Genomic DNA, 19074 nt, shown 5'->3' with positions numbered 1-19074 from the left:
AGTCACTCAGGCCTGGTGGGCTGGCAGCTCAGTCACTCAGGGCTGTTGGGTTGGCAGTTCACTCATGGCTATTCCTTGAAATTCAATTTCAAGCAGAGTGCAGGCCACCAAATTCGATTTCATAGCATTTGAAGCAGAGTGCAGGCCACCAAATTCGATTTCATAGCATTTCAAGCAGAGTGCAGGCCACCAAATTCGATGTCATAGCATTTCAAGCAGAGTGCTGGCCACCAAATTCAATTTCATAGCATTTCAAGCAGAGTGCAGGCCACCAAATTCGATTTCATAGCATTTGAAGCAGAGTGCAGGCCACCAAATTCGATTTCATAGCATTTCAAGCAGAGTGCAGGCCACCAAATCCGATGTCATAGCATTTCAAGCAGAGTGCTGGCCACCAAATTCGATTTCATAGCATTTCAAGCAGAGTGCAGGCCACCAAATTCAATTTCATAGCATTTCAAGCGCAATGCTATGAAATTGAATTTGGTGGCCTGCACTCTGCAGGCCACCAAATTACCAACAATTCATTGCATTGTCATTAAGGACTAACAAATCATTTATTGCAAGTACATTGCAGACTCACAGTTCATTTGATTCACAGCTTAGAATCACAGTTGTGGACTCTCCCTCACGATCCTCCAGAGTGACTGACTCTGATAGTCCTGCCCCCCTCCCCCGGAAGGGGCGTTACCTTCATCGTGGTGATTGACAGGCGAGAGGACCAATCAGCTGATCACAAGATTTTTTTAAACACTCATAACTTTTTTATTTTTCATCGACCGGTAAAATCCTTGGGGCTGCCTCAGCGGAGGAGGACTGTGAGTAAGATGGCCAAAAATCATAGCGATATATGGTAGCGTTTTTTCTAAAATCAATATACAATGCAAACAGGAAGTGGTCAAGATGAGACTTTCAGTTATACAGATAGATAGATAGATAGATACTGAGATATCAACTGATTTCTCCAAAATCATTAACCTGCACAGCTGTCTTAGCCCTATAACAATGCTTTGTTTGATCAGACCTACTAATTCATTAACTTTGTTGCAGTAGTCAAGCGCAAATGTACAAGATTCCACTTTCACGGCCATGCTGAATTTTGCAAAGTCTAAAACATAATTTGTGTTGAATGAATGTCATATAACCTTTCTTTTTCAATAAGACCTTGTACACGACCATAAAGGGATTTTATTTCATCAATCACAACTGTGATCATTCCATCTTGACGCATATGCACTGCATTTCATTGCCGCCTCTTGCAATTGCCAATGAACCTGTAAACGTTAGCACAAATACGTTTTTACAAAATTATTTTTTCCCAAAAATATGTGTTTGATTTCATATCTTAATGCCATTATCCTCTAAATCTGCCTTTCAAATCCAGAAACTAACGGAATGCACAGAGGTGCCGGTAGTGTACCAATGATTGTGGTCGGCATGGATTCGGTGGCCCGATGGGCCTGTTTCCACGCTGTAAAACTGAACTAAACTACCATTTAAATGCATCAGGGTGCACACTGTTCATTTTTCAGTTTCTTTGCAGTTCTGAGCTGAATTAAAACAGTCTAATATTTCACTTGTCATGACTTCAATACGACCTAAAGTGTAATAAATAATTGAAACCAAGTAGTCACAAAGCAAGTGATTTTGGCGAAAAGCAGAAAGAGGTCGGAGGGGAAGATGCAACTGGTGCTGGAATTACATTGAAGCTATAGGAAATGTCGGAGAATGATGTGGAGGCTAGTGGAGTGAAAGGTGATGACCAGGGGAAATTCTTCAAGACTCTCAGCACAGAATTGGGCTTGGAATCCAGATGAGGTGACAGACTCGGCCTGGTGGCTGCCGGGAGGGAAGCGAGCAGAGTCATGGTCAGGGGCCGGAGTGCAGGTAATGGTCGGCGGTAGCAGTGGCAGCAGAAGACACGGCTTGGATGAGGCCGAGGAAGCTGTGTGGCCTCGCAATGGCAGTAGTCAGTCTGTCCTGGAAGTGTCGAGAGCCGGGGACGGCGTGGGGCAGCCATCGGTAAGTCGGTCCGCTATAACTGAAATCCATTATAAAGAGGTCTGTTAAAATGAGGGTTATGGTATTCTGATTTTCATTAAAAAATTATCAGAAATGAAAGTAATGCTTTGACATTGCAGCTCAATTGCCCCATCTACAGGCTGTGGAGCTCTCTACACCAGTAGCCACTGGAAAACAAAAAAAGTTTCAAAATTACAAAGTAATTCAATAAGAACATACTGAGAAAAATTAAAGTTATAGCGTAAATGCCTTGTTTACATTTTACAGTGGAATACGTCACGAGCATAAAATTCTCCAGCTTAATTATACACTCCGTGCTACTTTATAACCAGTTATATTTTTGAAGCCTGGATACAGCATCAAAATATAGTCAAAATCTTTTTCCTTGGGCAGAGGAGTCTGGAACTTGACAGCACACATTTAAGGTAAGAAGTGAGAAATTTAAAGAAGATTTGTGGGGAAGGCTAAGCCACACAGGATGGTAGTCATATGTCCAAGCTGCGAGAAGGAGCAGACACAATTTCAACATTTGAAAGGCATTTGAACAGGAACCTGGATAGGAAAGCCATAGAGGCACACGAACCGAATGTAGGCAAATATGATTGGTGCAAAAATATTATAATATTCAGGGTTATACATCCTATAGAAAGGACAGGCAGGTGGGCAGAGGAGGGGAGGGGTAGCTCTGCTGGTGAGGGATGGAATTCAGTCCCTTGCGAGGGAAGACTTAGGGACTGACGAGGTAGAGTCACCGTGGATTGAGTTGAGGAATTGTAAAGGCAAGAAGACACTAATTGGTGTTATCTACAGACCCAAAAATAGTAGCCCAGATGTAGGGTGTAAGTTGCAGCAGGAGTTAAAACTGGCATGTAACAAAGGTAATGCCACTATGGTGATGGGGGATTTCAATATGCAGGTAGACTGGGAAAATCATGTTGGTTCAGGATCCCAAGAAAGAGAGTTTGTAGAATGCGTCCGAGATGGATTCTTAGAGCAGCTTGTAATGGAGCCGACCAGAGAAAAGGCAATTCTGGATTTAGTGTTGTCCAATGAACCAGATATGATAAGAGAACTCGAGGTAAAGGAACCGCTTGGAGGTAGTGATCATAATATGATTAGTTTTAATCTGCAATTTGAGAAGGAGAACGTTAAATCGGAAGTGGCAGTGATGCAGTAGAACAAAGGGGACTATGAAGGCATGAGGGGGGAGCTGGCCAAGGTAGACTGGAAAGGGATCCTAGCAGGAATGACGGTGGAACAGCAATGGCAGGAATTTCTGGGCATAATCCGGAAGACACAGGATCATTTCATTCCAAAAAGGAAGAAAGATTCTAAGGGGAGTATGAGGCAACCGTGGCTGACAAGAGAAGTTAGGGATAGAATAAAACTAAAAGTAAAGATGTATAACACAGCAAAGCATAGCCGGAAGCCAGAGGATTGGGAAACTTTCATAGGACAACAGAAGGAAACAAAACGGGCAATACGGGCTGAAAAGATGAAGTACGAGGGAAAGCTGGCCAGGAATATAAAGAAGGACAGTAAAAGCTTCTTTAGATATGTTAAGGGTAAAAGAGTAGCAAAGGCAAATGTGGGTCCCTTGAAGGCAGACACGGGTGAAATTATTATGGGCAAAAAGGAAATGGCAGAAGAGTTGAATAGGTACTTCGGATCTGTCTTCACTAAGGAAGACACAAACAATCACCCAGATGTACTGGAGGACATGGGATCTAAGGGGGTAGAGGAACTGAAAGAAATGTTCATTAGGCGAGAAAAAGTATTGCATAGGCTAATGGGACTGAAGGATGATAAATCCCCTGGGCCTGATGGTCTGCATCCCAGGGTCCTCAGCGAGGTGGCTCTAGAAATAGTGGATGCATCGGTGATCATGTTCCAATGTTCAATAGATTCAGGATCAGTTCCTGTGGATTGGAGGATAGCTAATGTTATCCCACTTATCAAGAAAGGAGCGAGAGAGAAAACGGGGAATTACAGACCAGTTAGCCTGACTTCGGTGGTGGGAAAGATGCTGGAGTCACTTATTAAAGAGGTAATAATGGGGCATTTGGATAGCAGTAAAAGGATTAGTCCAGGTCAACATGGATTTATGAAAGGGAAATCATGCTTGACTAATCTTCTGAAATTTTTTGAGGATGTGACAAGTAAAATGGATGAAGGGGTGCCAGTGGATGTGGTGTATCTAGACTTTCAGAAAGCCTTTGATAAGGTCCCGCACGGGAGACTGGTGACTAAAATTAGAGCACATGGTATTGGGGGTAGGGTGTTGACATGGATAGAAAATTGGTTGGCAGACCTGAAGCAAAGAGTAGGAGAGAACGGGTCCTTTTCAGAATGGCTGGCAGTGGCGAGTGGAGTGCCGCAAGGCTCGGTGTTGGGGCCGCAACTGTTTACCATCTATATTACTAAATCTCTGTTCTTGACCGCTTTTGGCCGTCTGTGCTGCGATTTCCTGAGAGAACGCCGCCACCTACGGCCGTCATTTTTGGCCACCTTGCTCAGAGCTCCCCTCCGCCGCATGTGTGCCGAGGATGTTTCCCGTCGATGAAAAATGACAGAGATATTAATGTTTTTACAAAATTCCCCATTCTCTCTGCTGCCCCCGCTGGCGGCAGGGGGAAGGGACTATAAAACCAGGAAGTGGTGTGCCTCACTCACTCTTCAAGATGGAGGAAGGCAGAGGGTCACGTTTCTCTGAGCTGTGAATAACACTGAACACATGTCTACTCAAATGCGAGTGCCCTTAGTGGTTCTAAAATGCTTGCAAAAATTGTCTATTGGTTCTAAAATGTTTGCAAAAAGTGTCTATTGGTTCTAAAGCTTGCAAAAAATGTCTCTATTGGTTCTAAAATGCTTGCAAAAAATGTCTATTGGTTCTAAAGCTTGCAAAAAATGTCTATTGGTTCTAAAATGCTTGCAAAAAATGTCTATTTGTTCTAAAGCTTGCAATAAAATGTCTATTGGTTCTAAAATGCTTGCAAAAAATGTCTATTGGTTCTAAAGCTTGCAAAAAAATGTCTATTGGTTCTAAAATGCTTGCAAAAATGTCTATTGGTTCTAAATCTTGCAAAAAATGTCTATTGGTTCTAAAGCTTGCAAAAAATGTCTATTGGTTCTAAAGCTTGCAAAAAAATGTCTATTGGTTCTAAAGCTTGCAAAAAATGTCTATTGGTTCTGAAGCTTGCAAAAAAATGACTATTGGTTCTAAAATGCTTGCAGAAAATGTCTATTGGTTCTAAAGCTTGCAAAAATGTCTATTGGTTCTAAAGCTTGCAAAAAATGTCTATTGGTTCTAAAATGCTTGCAAAGGTGGGAGGGGGATGGACTATAAAACCCGGAAGTGGTGTGCCTCACAGTCTCTTCAATATGGAGGAAGGCAGAGGGTCACGTTTCTCTGAGCTGTGAATAACACATGTCTACTCAAATGTGAGTGCCCTTAGTGGTTCTAAAATGCTTGCAAAAAGTGTCTATTGGTTCTAAAATGTTTGCAAAATGTGTCTATTGGTTCTAAAATGCTTGCAAAAAGTGTCTATATGTTCTAAAATGTTTGCAAAAAGTGTCTATTGGTTCTAAAATGTTTGCAAAAAGTGTCTCTTTTGGTTCTACAATGCTTGCAGAATGTGTCTTTTTTCGTTCTAAAATGCTTGCAAAAAAAGTCTATTGGTTCTAAAGCTTGCAAAAAAATGTCTATTGGTTCTAAAGCTTGCAAAAAAAGTCTATTGGTTCTAAAATGCTTGCAAAAAAAGTCTATTGGTTCTAAATTGCTTTCAAAAAATGTCTATTGGTTCTAAAGCTTGCAAACAAATGTCTATTGGTTCTAAATGCTTGCAAAAAGTGTCTATTGGTTCTAAAATGTTTGCAAAAAGTGTCTATTGGTTCTAAAATGTTTGCAAAAAGTGTCTCTTTTGGTTCTACAATGCTTGCAGAATGTGTCTTTTTTGGTTCTAAAATGCTTGCAAAAAAATGTCTATTGGTTCTAAAGCTTGCAAAAAAAATGTCTATTGGTTCTAAAGCTTGCAAAAAAATGTCTATTGGTTCTAAAATGCTTGCAGATAGTATCTCTATTGCTTCTAAAGTGTGTGTGCGCGTCGTCTGTCTGCGTGCGTATGTATGAGTTGCTGTGTCTGTGTAAGTGTCTGTGGATGAGTGTGTGAGTGTCTGTGTATGTGTGTGAGTGTTTGACTGTCTCTGTGTATGAGTGTCTGTATGTGTGTCTGAGTGTGTCTGCGTGAGTGTCTGAGTATCTGTGTGTGTGTGTGTGTGTGTGTCTGTGTGAATGCGTGTGTGCGTGTGTGGAGAGCCACTAAGAGTGCATGGGGGGAGATTGAGGGGAGATGGACTGAATGCGTCTGGGGGAGGGGAATGGCATGGAGCAGAGTGGTGGGGAGAAGGGAAGAGGGGTGACTGAGTGAACTGCCACCACCAGCTGTGAGTGACTGGTCTGCCAGCCCACCAGCCATGAGTAAGTGAAATGCCAGCCCACCAGCTGTAAGTGACTGAAGTGCCAGCCCACCACCCATGACTTTGTGAAATGCAAGTCCAAAAATCCATTCAGTCCACAATGTCCATACTAGCCCTCTGGAAACCAGTTCCTTCAGTGCACAACAGCCTGAGTGACTGAGCTGCCCGGCCAGAGTGACTGAGCTGCCCGGCCAGAGTGACTGAGCTGCCAGCACAAGAATCCATTCAGCCCACAATGTCCATACTAGCCCTCTGGAAGCCAGTCCCTTTGACCCACAACACACATACTAGCGCCCCAGAAACCCCCCCACTGGCCAGCAATATTGGAATTGGTGGAGAGGTGGAATATTGCGTTGGGGGACCAGCCCTCCCGTGTGATGCTGGGACCCAACGGGTCCCACTTAGTCTAGTATATATTAATGATTTGGAAGAGGGAATTAGGAGCAACACTAGCAAGTTTGCGGATGACACAAAGCTGGGTGGCAGTGTGAACTGTGAAGAGGATGTTAGGAGGTTGCAGGGTGACCTGGACAGGTTGAGTGAGTGGGCAGATGCGTGGCAGATGCAGTATAATATAGATAAATGTGAGGTTATCCACTTTGGCGGCAAAAACAAGGGGGCAAGATTGAAAAGACTAGGCTTGTATTCACTGGAGTTTAGAAGGATGAGGGGGAATCTTCGAGAAACATATAAAATTTATAAATGGACTGGACAAGCTAGATGCAGGAAAAATGTTCCCAATGTTGGGCTAGTCCAGAACCAGGGGCCATAGTCTTAGAATAAAGGGGAGATCATTTAAGACTGAGGTGAGAAAAAACTTTTTCACCCAGAGAGTTGTGAATTTATGGAATTCCCTGCCACAGAGAGCAGTGGAGGCCAAGTCACTGGATGGATTTAAGAGAGAGTTAGATAGAGCTCTAGGGGCTAGTGGAGTTAAGGGACATGGGGAGAAGGCAGGCACGGGTTATTGATAGGGGACGATCAACCATGATCACAATGAATGGCGGTGCTGGCTCGAAGGGCCGAATGTCCTCCTCCTGCACCTATTTTCTATGTTTCTATGTAAAAATGCATTATGGTCAGCATGGATAAGGTCAGCCAAAGGGACCTGTTTCTATGCTGTACGATTCTATGATCCTACAAAAAATGTAGCTGCAAAGTAACATCCCATAAAGCACATTAATAAAGCCTTATTTAGTTTAAGCCATGTTGCTTATAGAATAGCTACTCCTGCACTTTTTCAAATTAGTGTCATAGGAGGTTTTACCTGAAAGAAAGTGGATGGACCCATAGATTAGATGCCATCTCACAGACAGCATCACTGCTATCTGCTAGAGATTTTATCTTCAAGTCATGAACATCTCATTGCAGCTTGTTGGGTTTCATTTACTAGTTGCAAGCAGTAATTTCACTTCCTCAGAATGATGATGTCAGAAGATCCTTCACAAGCATAAATCATATACAGTCATGTTGCTTATAGAATAGCTACTCCTGCACTTTTTCAAATTATCATAGATAGAACTTAGAAAATAGGTGCAGGAGGAGGCCATTTGGCCCTTCAAGCCAGCACCGACTTCATTGTGATCATGGCTGATCATCCACAATCAGTAACTAGCAATGTTACAAAATTTTGAGATTTTAAAAATCAAGTCTGTAATTTATCCCATCAGATAAAGCATAAAAATAAGTTTAATTTGTCACCTAATTCACTTTCATATCTTCAGTATTAAAAAAGTTATGGCCATTTTCATACTCGGAAATTAGCATCTTGTTCTCTATTGCTTTTCCATTGACTTAACACAAAAGCTGTGATCGAGGACAGACAAATGGCCATAACTTTCTTAAAAATTAAGAGAACTAAAATAAATTTTCAGTTATTATATATTGAAGCATTCTGAAACAAATATGAAACAATCTTACTTTGATGACTTGAAATTAAAGCATATAATTAGTTAGTTACCTAATTGTAGCCAATTACAAAATTCAATTACTAGATCTAAACATCTATCAATTTCTTAAGAATAGATTAACATTTTTATATAGCCTAAGTGTCCAAATAACATTCACACAAGAATTCACAATATAACATAATTTTTTAATCCCATTGTCATGGATTTATAGGCCAAATGGAAGGAATTTAATGTTTATTACCTGTAAATTAATGGCCATTTAAATCATCTTGTGAGTGTGTTTTTCTGGAACGCGACCATTTGGAACGTTGCGGTTTGCAATGATTTATTCACCCATCTCTGCATGAAAAACACTGCCGGTTGGTATGGGGACTAAATCACCGTTTTGCAACTTAAAATGTGAACTAAAGGTATCTTAAGGACCACTTTTATACATAAAAATAAACCGCTTTATTTTACCTGTCACCTACCTGAAATCCGTCCCCGTTGTCGCCGTTGACGGCTTTAGAAGCTGATTTTAAAATGACTCCAGCGCTGAACGAGTCGGGCGATTTACAAAAAAATATACACAGAGCGGCCGTCGGAACGATTCTTCAGCAAAAGCTTGCACTTCAACCAAATATAATCCAGGACAAGCGTTTTAACCCCGCCCCCCCCCTCCCCCCCTTCAAAGGCGCCAAAATCGCGCACACGGCCAGTGGCAGAATTGCAGCGCCACTGAAGGTAAGTATTGTAACATACCTACAGTAACCCGTGCCTGCCTTCTCCCCATAGCCCTTGATTCCGCTAGCCCCTAGAGCTCGAACTAACTCTTTTAAATTCATCCAGTGAATTGGCCTCCACTGCCTTCTGTGGCAGAGAATTACACAAATTCACAACTCTGGTTGAATTATTTTTTTCTCATCTCAATTTTAAATGGCCTCCCCTTTATTCTTAGACTGTGGCCCCTGGTTCTGGACTCCACCAACAGTAGGACCATCTTTCCTGCGTCTAGCTTGTCCAGTCCTTTTATAATTTTATATGTTTCTATAAGATCCGCTCTCATCCTTCTAAATTCCAGTGAATACAAGCCCAGTCTTTCCAATCTTTCCTCATATGACAGTCCTGCCATCCCGCAGATTAACCTTGTGAACCTACGCTGCATTGCCTCAATAGCAAGGATGTCCTTCCTCAAATTAGGAGACCAAAACTGTACACAATAGTCCAGATGTGGTCTCACCAGGGCCCTGGTACAACTGCAGAAGGACCTCTTTACTCCTATACTCAAATCCTCTCGTTATGAAGGCCAAGATGCCATTAGCTTTCTTCACTGCCTGCTGTACCTGCATGTCTACTTTCAGTGACTGGTGTACAAGGACACCCAGATCTTGTTGCACTTCCCTTTTTCCTAATCTGACACCATTGAGATAATAATCTGCCTCCTTGTTCTTGCCGCCAAAGTGGATAACTTCACATTTATCTACATTATACTGTATCTGCCATGCACCTGCCTACTCACTCAACCTGTCCAAGTCACCCTGCAACTTCCTAGCATCCTCTTTGCAGTTCACACATCCAGCTTTGTGTCATCTGCAATTTGCTGGTGTAACTTTTAATTCCATCATCTAAATCATTAATAGATATTGTAAATAGTTGCAGACCCAGCACAGAGCCTTGCGGCACTCCACTCGCCACTGCCTGCCATTCTGACAGGGACCCGTTTCTTCCTGCTCTTTGTTTCCTGTCTGCCATGCTGACTTGGACTAATAATTTTACTGCTATCCAAATGTGCCATTATTAATCTTTAATAATTGACTCCAGCATCTTCCCCACCACCGATGTCAGGTTAACTGGTCAATAGTTCTCCGTTTCCTCTCTCGCTCCTTTCTTGAAAAGTGGGATAACATTAGCTACCCTCCAATCCACAGGAACTGATCCTGAATCTATAGAACATTGGAAAATTATCACCGATGCATCCACGATTTCTAGAACCACCTCCTTGAGTACCCTGGGATGCAGACCATCAGGCCCTGGGGATTTATCAGCCTTCAGTCCCAAAAGTCTACCCAAAACTATTACTCGCCTAATGCAAATTTCTTTCAGTTCCTCTGTTTCCCTAGATCCTCTGTACTTTTGTACATCTGGGAGATTGATTGTGTTTTCCTTAGTGAAAACAGAACCAAGGTACCTGTTCAACTCTTCTACCATTTCCTTGTTCCCCATAATAGTTTCACCTGTTTCGATTAGATTAGATTAGATTAGATTCCTTTATTTGTCATTCAGACCTTTCGGTCTGAACAAAACTTTGTTGCCTGCAGTCATACATATAATAATAAATAACAAAACACACAATAAACACAAATTAACATCCACACAGTGAGTTCACCAGGCACCTCCTCACTGTGATGGAGGCAAAAGTCTTAAAGTCTCTGTCTCTTCCCTCCTTATTCTCCCTCTGCGCTGAGGTGATCCAGGCCTCCGATGTTGTTACCCCACCGGGCGATGGTAAGTCAGTACCACTGCTCAACCGAGTTCCGCGAACGGGCCGGTTCAAGCCCCGCGGCCCGGGGTGGTCGAAGCTGCCGAAGATGCCGCCCTCCAGTCCAGTGGAAGCAGCTGTTGCCGCGAGGCTCCGTAAAAACAGGTCACCAACCTGTGACCTGCGAGCTCCCGACGATGTCGTCCACTGGCCTGCGGCCGAGCCCCGAATTCAGGTCACCACCGCCGGAACGCCGCCTCAGCCACCGGAACGCCGCCTCAGCCCCGAGTCGGGCCGCCGCCACCGGAGCACCGCCTCAGCCCCGAGTCGGGCCGCAGCCACCGGAGCACCGCCTCAGCCCCGAGTCGGGCCGCCGCCACCGGAGCACCGCCTCAGCCCCGAGTCGGTCCGCCACCACCGGAGCACCGCCACAGCTCCGAATTCGGCCAGCCTCGCGTTGGTAAGTCCTGGCTGGCTCTGCTTCCGGAGCCTCGAGGTCGGTCGCAGTTGGAGGCCGCCAGCTTTGCCATTAGGCCTCAGCGCAGACGGAGGCAGAGAAGGGGGATACGACAAAAAGAGTCGCATTCCCCCGAAGGAAGAGACAAAAAAACATGTTTCACCCACCCCCCACACACACATAACACAACCTAATAAGCTAAAATTTAACTGAAACAAGACAGAAAAAAACAACAAAAAAAGTAAAAACAGACGGACTGCAGGCAAGCCGCAGCTGTTCAACAACGCCACCACTTTCCCAAGTGCTGCCTTCAAGGGACTCACATTTGTCTTTACTAATCTTTTTTCAGTTAACATACCTAAAGAAGCGTATACTATCCTTTGTATTCTTAGCCAGTTTACCCTCGTACGTCATCTTTTCATCCCGTATTGCCCTTTTTGTTACCTACTGTTGTCATTTGAAAGTTTCCCAATCCTCTAGCTTCATTGTTATGTTATACACCTTTCCTTTTAGTTTTATACTGTCCCTAACTTTCCTTGTCAGCCACGATTGCCTCTTACTCCCCTTAGAATATTTCTTCCTCTTTGGAATGAAATGAACCTGTATCTTCTGGATTATGCCCAGAAATTCCAGCCATTGCTGTTCCACCGTCTTTCCTGCTGGGATCCTTTTCCAGTCAACCTTGGCCAGCTCCTCTCTCATGCCATCATAGTCCCATATGTTCAACTGCAACACTGACATTTCTGATTTAATCTTCTTCCTCTCAAATTGTAGGTTAAAACGTCTTATATTATGGTCGCTACCTCCTAGCAGTCCCTTTACCTTGAGTTCCCCTATTAAAGATTAGACAACACTAAATTCAGAATTGCCTTCACTCTGGCAGGCTACAGTACAAGCTGCTCTAAGAATCCATCTCAGAGGCACTCGACAAACTTTCTTGGGGTCCAGAACCAACTTGATTTCCCAGTCTACCTGCATATTGAAATCATCCAACTTGTACCCTATATCTAGGCTACTGTTTTGGGGCCTGTAGATAACTCCCATTAGTGTCTTCTTACCTTTACAATTCCTCAATTATATCCACAGCAACTCTACATCATCAGTCCCTATGTCACGCCTCACAAGGAACTGAATTTCATCCCTCACCAACACAGCTACCCCACCTCCTCTGCCCACCTGCTTGTCCTTTCTATAGGACGTATAACCCTGAATATTCAGTTCCCAGCCTCGATCCTCCTGCAGCCATGTCTCTGTAATCCCCCACCCCCCAATGTCATATCTTTCGTGAGCTTTCTGTCCCATTAATTCTGGTGTCTTTCTTAACCTTTCCTATAGTCTTTTCCTTTAACTCCATCCTTGTAATTGCAATTTGTCTCTCCCACCTCCACTATTTAGTTTAAACCCACCCGTGTTGCAGTGGCAACCCTGCCTGCCAGAATTCTGGCCCCCTGCCTGTTAAGGTGCAATCTGTCCCTTTTGTATAATTTGCCCTTATCCCAAAACGGATCCCAATTGTCTAAGAATCTAAATCCCTGCCCCCTGCACCAGGTCCTCAGCCACACATTCAGATCCCGTATCTCCCTGTTCCTGCCCTCACCAGCACGAGGAACTGGAAGCAAACCGGAGATAACCACCCTGCAGGTCCTGCTTTTCAGCCTTCTTCCGAGCTCTCTAAAGTCACGCTGCAGAATCTCTTTTCTCTTCTTCCCGACATCATTTGTGCCGACATGTACTACCACTTCAGGCTGCTCACCTTCACCCTTGAGGATGTCCAGCAATCGGTTTGTGACGTCCTGGATCCTGGCACCAGGAAGGCAACACACCATTCTTGAATCCCGCCTGTTGCCGCAGAAACCCCTGTCTGTAGGTATTTTGCAAAACGTACCTTCAGCGGCGCTGCAGTTCTGCCGCTGCCCGTGTGCGCGACTTTGGCGCCTTTGAGAGGGGGGCGGGTTTAAAACGCGATTTTCTCTAGGCTGTTGAAATCGATGTTGTTGAGCCTACTTAGTTGCTGATGAAAAATCGCTGCGAAATTCGTTCGCTGCAGGTATTTTTAAACTAAATTGGGTTATTTAATTGTTATAGTAGATTAAAAATCATCCTCTAAAGCCGCAAACCCCAACAACGGGACGGATCTCATGTAGGGGACAACGCAAGGTAGGTTGTTTATTTTTACATTAAAAAGGGCTTCTACAAAATTTTATGTTGCGAGTAGCTGACTTGGGGGCCCATCTGAACCAGCAGTATCTTTCATGCCGACATGTGGTACAAATTCACCGCAATGGCAGCGTTCTAAACCAGCACGTTCCACAGAATCCCATTTAATGGCTGATTTAAATGGCCATTAATTTACAGCAATTGAACACTAAATCCCTTCCATTTTGGCCTATAAATTAATGTCAATGAGATTTAAAAATCATGTTTTATTGTGAATTCTTGTGTGAATGTTCTTTGGACACTTAGGCTATTTAAAAATGTTAATCTTTCCTTAAGAAATGGATAGATGTTTAGATCTAGTAATTGAATTTTGGAATTAGCTACAATTGGGTAACTAACTAATTATATGCTTTAATTTCAGGTCATCCAAGTAAGATTGTTTAATATTTGTTTCAGAATGCTTCAATCTATAATAACTGAAAATTTCTTTCAGTTCTCTTAATTTTTAATAAAGTTATGGGCTTTAGACTGTCCTCGATCACAGCTTTTGTGTTAAGTCAATGGAAAATCAATAGGGAACAAGATGCTAATTTCTGAGTATGAAAATGGCCATAACCTTTTTAATACTGAAGATATGAAAGTAAATTAGGTGTCCAATTAAACTTCTTTTTATGCTTTATCTGATGGGATAAATTGCAGACTTGATTTTTAAAATCTCAAAATGTTTTAACATTGCTACTGTCTGTACCTCACACCAAGGAGTCATTTCCTACCACGGCTCTGCCTGATGTCTGTCTCTTCGGCTTTGCTTCAGCGTTTGACTCGCAGACCTGTCCACCGTTCGGAATGGCACTGTCTTCTGTCCCGACAGCTTCCAAGAAGGTGAACCTGGTTTCAAGAGGTACATTCCCGGTGCTCATGTACTCCAAGCTTCCTTCCCTTCCTCATCATCATCCACCTTCTCTCTTCCGGTATCTTCGGTGCAACAAACTTGCTGTAGGTCCTGTCCAGGAAACTCTTTTTCCCGGATGATCCTGAGGTCATCCAGTTGCCTCTCCAGTGCCACACACGGGGCCTCCTTCAGGAGCTGAACCTCGACACACTTTCACCAGTTGTAGCAGCCAAAGGCACCAGCAGTGTCCCTGAACTCCCTCATCTTGCAAGCATCACACTGAATCAGCTTGCCTGCCATTTCTTCATTGCGCCTCACCCTCTCCAACTTTTGTCATAGTCTCCTCCCTCAGCCTCTTCGCCGAAGACTCTCGAGCCAAATCCTTGGAAAGCATCTGGCCTTGATGGTGTACCTGGCTGGTTACATCTCTACCTACATCTCGTACTTTCCCCTCTCCTCCACTCTCTCTACACCAATGACTGCACCTCCACTGACTCCTCTGTCAAGCTTCTCAAGTTTGCGGATGACACAACCCTGATTGGACTGATCCAGGATGGGGAGGAATCTGCCTACAGACAGGAAGTGTCACAGCTGGCGATCTGGTGCCATCGTAACAACCTGGAGTTCAATGCTCTTAAGATAGTGGAATTGATTGTAGACTTTAGGAGAGCTTCCCCCACTCACCATCAACAACGCCATAGTCGCATCTGTTAAGTCTTTTAAGTTCCTGGGAACCATCATCTCCAAGGACCTTAAATGGGGGGCCACCATCAACTCCACAGTCAAAAAGGCACAATAGAGGATGTACTTCCTGCGGCAGCTGAGATAGCACAATCTGCCACAGGCAATGATGGTCCAATTCTATGTGGCCATCGTAGAGTCCGTCCTCACCTTCTGGTCTGGTTTGGTTCAGCCACCAAGTATGACATCTGGAGGCTGCAGCGAATCATCCGATCAGCTGAGAAGATTATTGGCTGCAACCTTTCCTTCATTGACGAACTACACTGCAAGGGCCAGGAAGTGAGCGGGTAAGATCATCACTGACCCCTCTCACCCTGGCCACAAACTCTTTGAATCACTTCCCTCTGGAAGGTGACCGGACTATCAAAGCCAGACACAAAAACAGCTTTTTTCCTCGAGCAGTAGCTCTACTCAATAACCAAAAATCTGTAGCCTCCTTTTGCTCTGGTATTTTATTCAATTCACATGTTTAATCGATAATGTTTTATTATTAATGTTTTATGTGTCATTCCTAACTGTCACTGTATGTCATGTTGTCACTTGCGGGCGGAGCATCAATGCAAATTCCTTGTATGTGAATACTTGGCCAATAAGCTTATTCATTCATTCATTCATTTCTTGAAATCTGTGAGGATTAACTGCCTGCAATGTTCAGGGACATCTCCGACCACTCACTGCTATGGTCCATGGACCCATCCACTTCAAAAGGACATATACATGCAGACAAACACAAATGTCCAGCTGTTATTTATAGACTACAGCTCAGTGTTCAACACAATCACCCCCTCCAAGCTGGTTACCATGCTCACAGAACTGGGTCTCTGCGCATCCCTCTGCAACTGGATCCTCGTCTTCCTCATCAACAGACCACAGTTCAAATTGGCAAAAACACTTCTTCCTCACTAACAATCAGTCCAGGAACACCTCGAGGCTGTGTGCTCAGCCCCCTGCTCTACTCACTTTATTCTCATGACTGTGTAACTGGACACAATGCGAATTCCATCCTCAAGTTCGCCAATGACACCACCGTTGTTGGATGAATTACAGATGATGATGAGTCAGAGTATAGAAGTGATATCAACCGATTGACCAAATGGTGCCAGCACACAATCTGGCTCTCAATATCAGTAAGACCAAGGAACTGATTGTGGACTACAAACCTGTCTATATCGACAGGACGATGGTGGTGAGAATCAAAAGCTTCAAATTCCTAGGTGTGCATATTTCTGAAGATCTTTCCTGGACCCAGCACACTGATGCAATTATAAAGAAAGCACATCAATGCCTCTACTTCCTGAGAATATTGTGGAGATTCGGTATGTCGGAGAGGATTCTCTTGAACTTCTACAGGTGTACAGTAGAGAGCATATTGACCGGTTCCATCACGGCCTGGTTCGGCAACTTGAATGCCCAGGAGTGAAGAAGACTGCAAAAAGTTGTGAACACTGCCCAGTCCATCATGGGTTCTGACCTCCCCACCATCGAAGGGATTTACCAAAGTCGCTGCCTCAAAAATGCAGCCAGCATCATCAGAGACCCACACCACCATGGTCACACAATCATTTCACCCCTGCAATTGGGAAGAAGGTACAGGAACCTGAAAACTGTAACGTCCAGGTTCAGGAACAGCCATTAGGCTACTAAACACGACAACCTCAAATAAGCTCTGAACTAGACTATTGTTGCACTATTATTGTCTGTTTGTTTTTTATGCATACGTATGCGTGTGCACATGTATACATATATGATTTGTATATATAATAATAATAATGGATGGGATTTATATAGCGCCTTTCTAATACTCAAGGCGCTTTACATCGCATTATTCATTCACTCCTCAGTCACTCGGTGGTGGTAAGCTACTTCTGTAGCCACAGCTGCCCTGGGGCAGACTGACGGAAGCGTGGCTGCCAATCTGCGCCTACGGCCCCTCCGACCACCACCAATCACTCACACACATTCACACACAGGCAAAGGTGGGTGAAGTGTCTTGCCCAAGGACACAACGACAGTATGCACTCCAAGCGGGATTACTTGTTTATTATATTGTTTACAGTGTACTATGTTTCATATTCTGTTCTGCTGCTGCAAGTAAGAATTTAATTGTTCTATCTGGAATATATGACAATAAAGTACTCTTGACTCTTGATTCCAATCTAATCAAGAAGTACAAGGTGACATACCTTGATAATGACTGGCCAGTGGCACTCACATCATTGTGATGATGTGCTTTGAGAGGTTGGTTATGATGTACATCAACTCCTGTCCCTGTAACAACCTGGACCCATTGCAATGCACCCGCCACCACAGCAGATTAATGGCGGAAGTGACATTGCTAGCGTTCCACTTTGCACTGGGCCACTTGGACAACAAAAACACATACATCAAGCTGTTGTTCCTGATGACAGGTTAATGTACCCCTCAAACAAAAGAATGGATATCACTCCAGGAGGCCACATGTATGACAAAGGTTTAAAGATAGGTGCGAAAACTACTGAGTCGGTCGTGGCTATCCCTCGAGGTCGAGGATGATGGTCTACGTTCTGTTGTTTCTATGGACTCTCAGGTGGCTTATGAGTCCAATTCTGGCTTTGAAAGTTCTTCGGCATTCAGGACAGGTAATTCCAGATGGCAGATCGGGCTTTGGTTGTTGCTGCCTCTCTTTCCGTTTTCTTCTCTTTTCTTCTAATTCTGCGCATCTCTTGGCTTCGAAGGTCGCTGTTCCTTCTTGGATGATTGTTCACCAGAGTTTCCTGTCCTTGGCATTGGTTTCCTAATTATCTATATCAATTTCACATTTTTTCATGCTAGCTTTTAAGGCATCTTTGAATCTCTTCTTTTGTCCACCTCTTTTATGTTTGCCTTCTTTAAGCTGGGAGTAGAAGGTTTGCTATGGTAGACGCTCGTCCTCCATCCAAACAACATGACCGACCCATCTTAGTTGGTTCTTGATGACAAAGACTTGGATACTAGATGTTTTTGCTTCATTCAGCATGCTGACTGGTTCTTCTGTCTTCCCAGCTAATATTTAAGCTGCTTCGAAGACATCGTGATGGAACTTTTCAAGTGTTTTCAGATGGCGTCAGTATGTTGTCCAAGTTTCTGATGCATACAGGAGCGTTGGAATCACCACTGCCTTTTACATTAACATTTTGGTGTCTGTTCGGATGTCACGATTTTGAAAGACTCGTTCGAAGACGTCCAAAAGCTGTTCCAGCACATTTAAGACGATGTTGGAACTCATCATCGAGGTCAACATTGGAGGAGAGGTGACTTCCAAGGTACGGAGAGTGATCCACATTTCCCAGGGTTGTTTCACCAAGTTGAATTAATGGTTCTTTCCGATTTGTCTCCATTGGTGACGATTGGTAGATAACCTGAGTCTTCTTGGAGTTGATGGTAAGTCCAAGTTTCGTGTGTGCACTGTTGAAGGCAGTCAGGATCTGTTGCAGATGATATTCTGAGAGAGCTGCAACACAGTTGTCGTCTGCGTATTGGAACTCGATGAGGGTGCTCATAGATGCCTTCGTTTTGGACTTGAGACAGGCAAGATTGAAAAGTCTGTCATCTGTTCTGTAGACGATTTCGATTCCTGGGGGTAGGGCGTCCTGGATGATATGGATGGTTGTCGCAATGAAGATGGTGAACATTGTTGGGGCAATCAGGCATCCCTGTTTCTCTCACGATCTGACTAGAAACGGCTCACAGTTGCTGTTGCTGGCCATGACTGTGGAAAACATGTCATCGTGGAGGAGTCTCAGGATTCAAATGTACTTTACAGGACATCCATAGGTGGATAGGATGTCCCATAAGAGCCTTTGAAACCGAGTCAAAGGCCTTAGTGAGGTCGATGAAAGCCATGTACAAAGGTTGAAGTTCACAACATTTTTCTTGTAATTGATGCATTGTGAAGATCATGTCGGCTGTTCCAAGTGATGGTCTAAAACTGGCTTGTGTTTCC

This window comes from Amblyraja radiata, chromosome 4 (genome assembly GCF_010909765.2).
Source record: "Amblyraja radiata isolate CabotCenter1 chromosome 4, sAmbRad1.1.pri, whole genome shotgun sequence".
NCBI classification, from domain to species: Eukaryota; Metazoa; Chordata; class Chondrichthyes; order Rajiformes; family Rajidae; genus Amblyraja; species Amblyraja radiata.
This window is presented reverse-complemented; position numbering follows the sequence as displayed.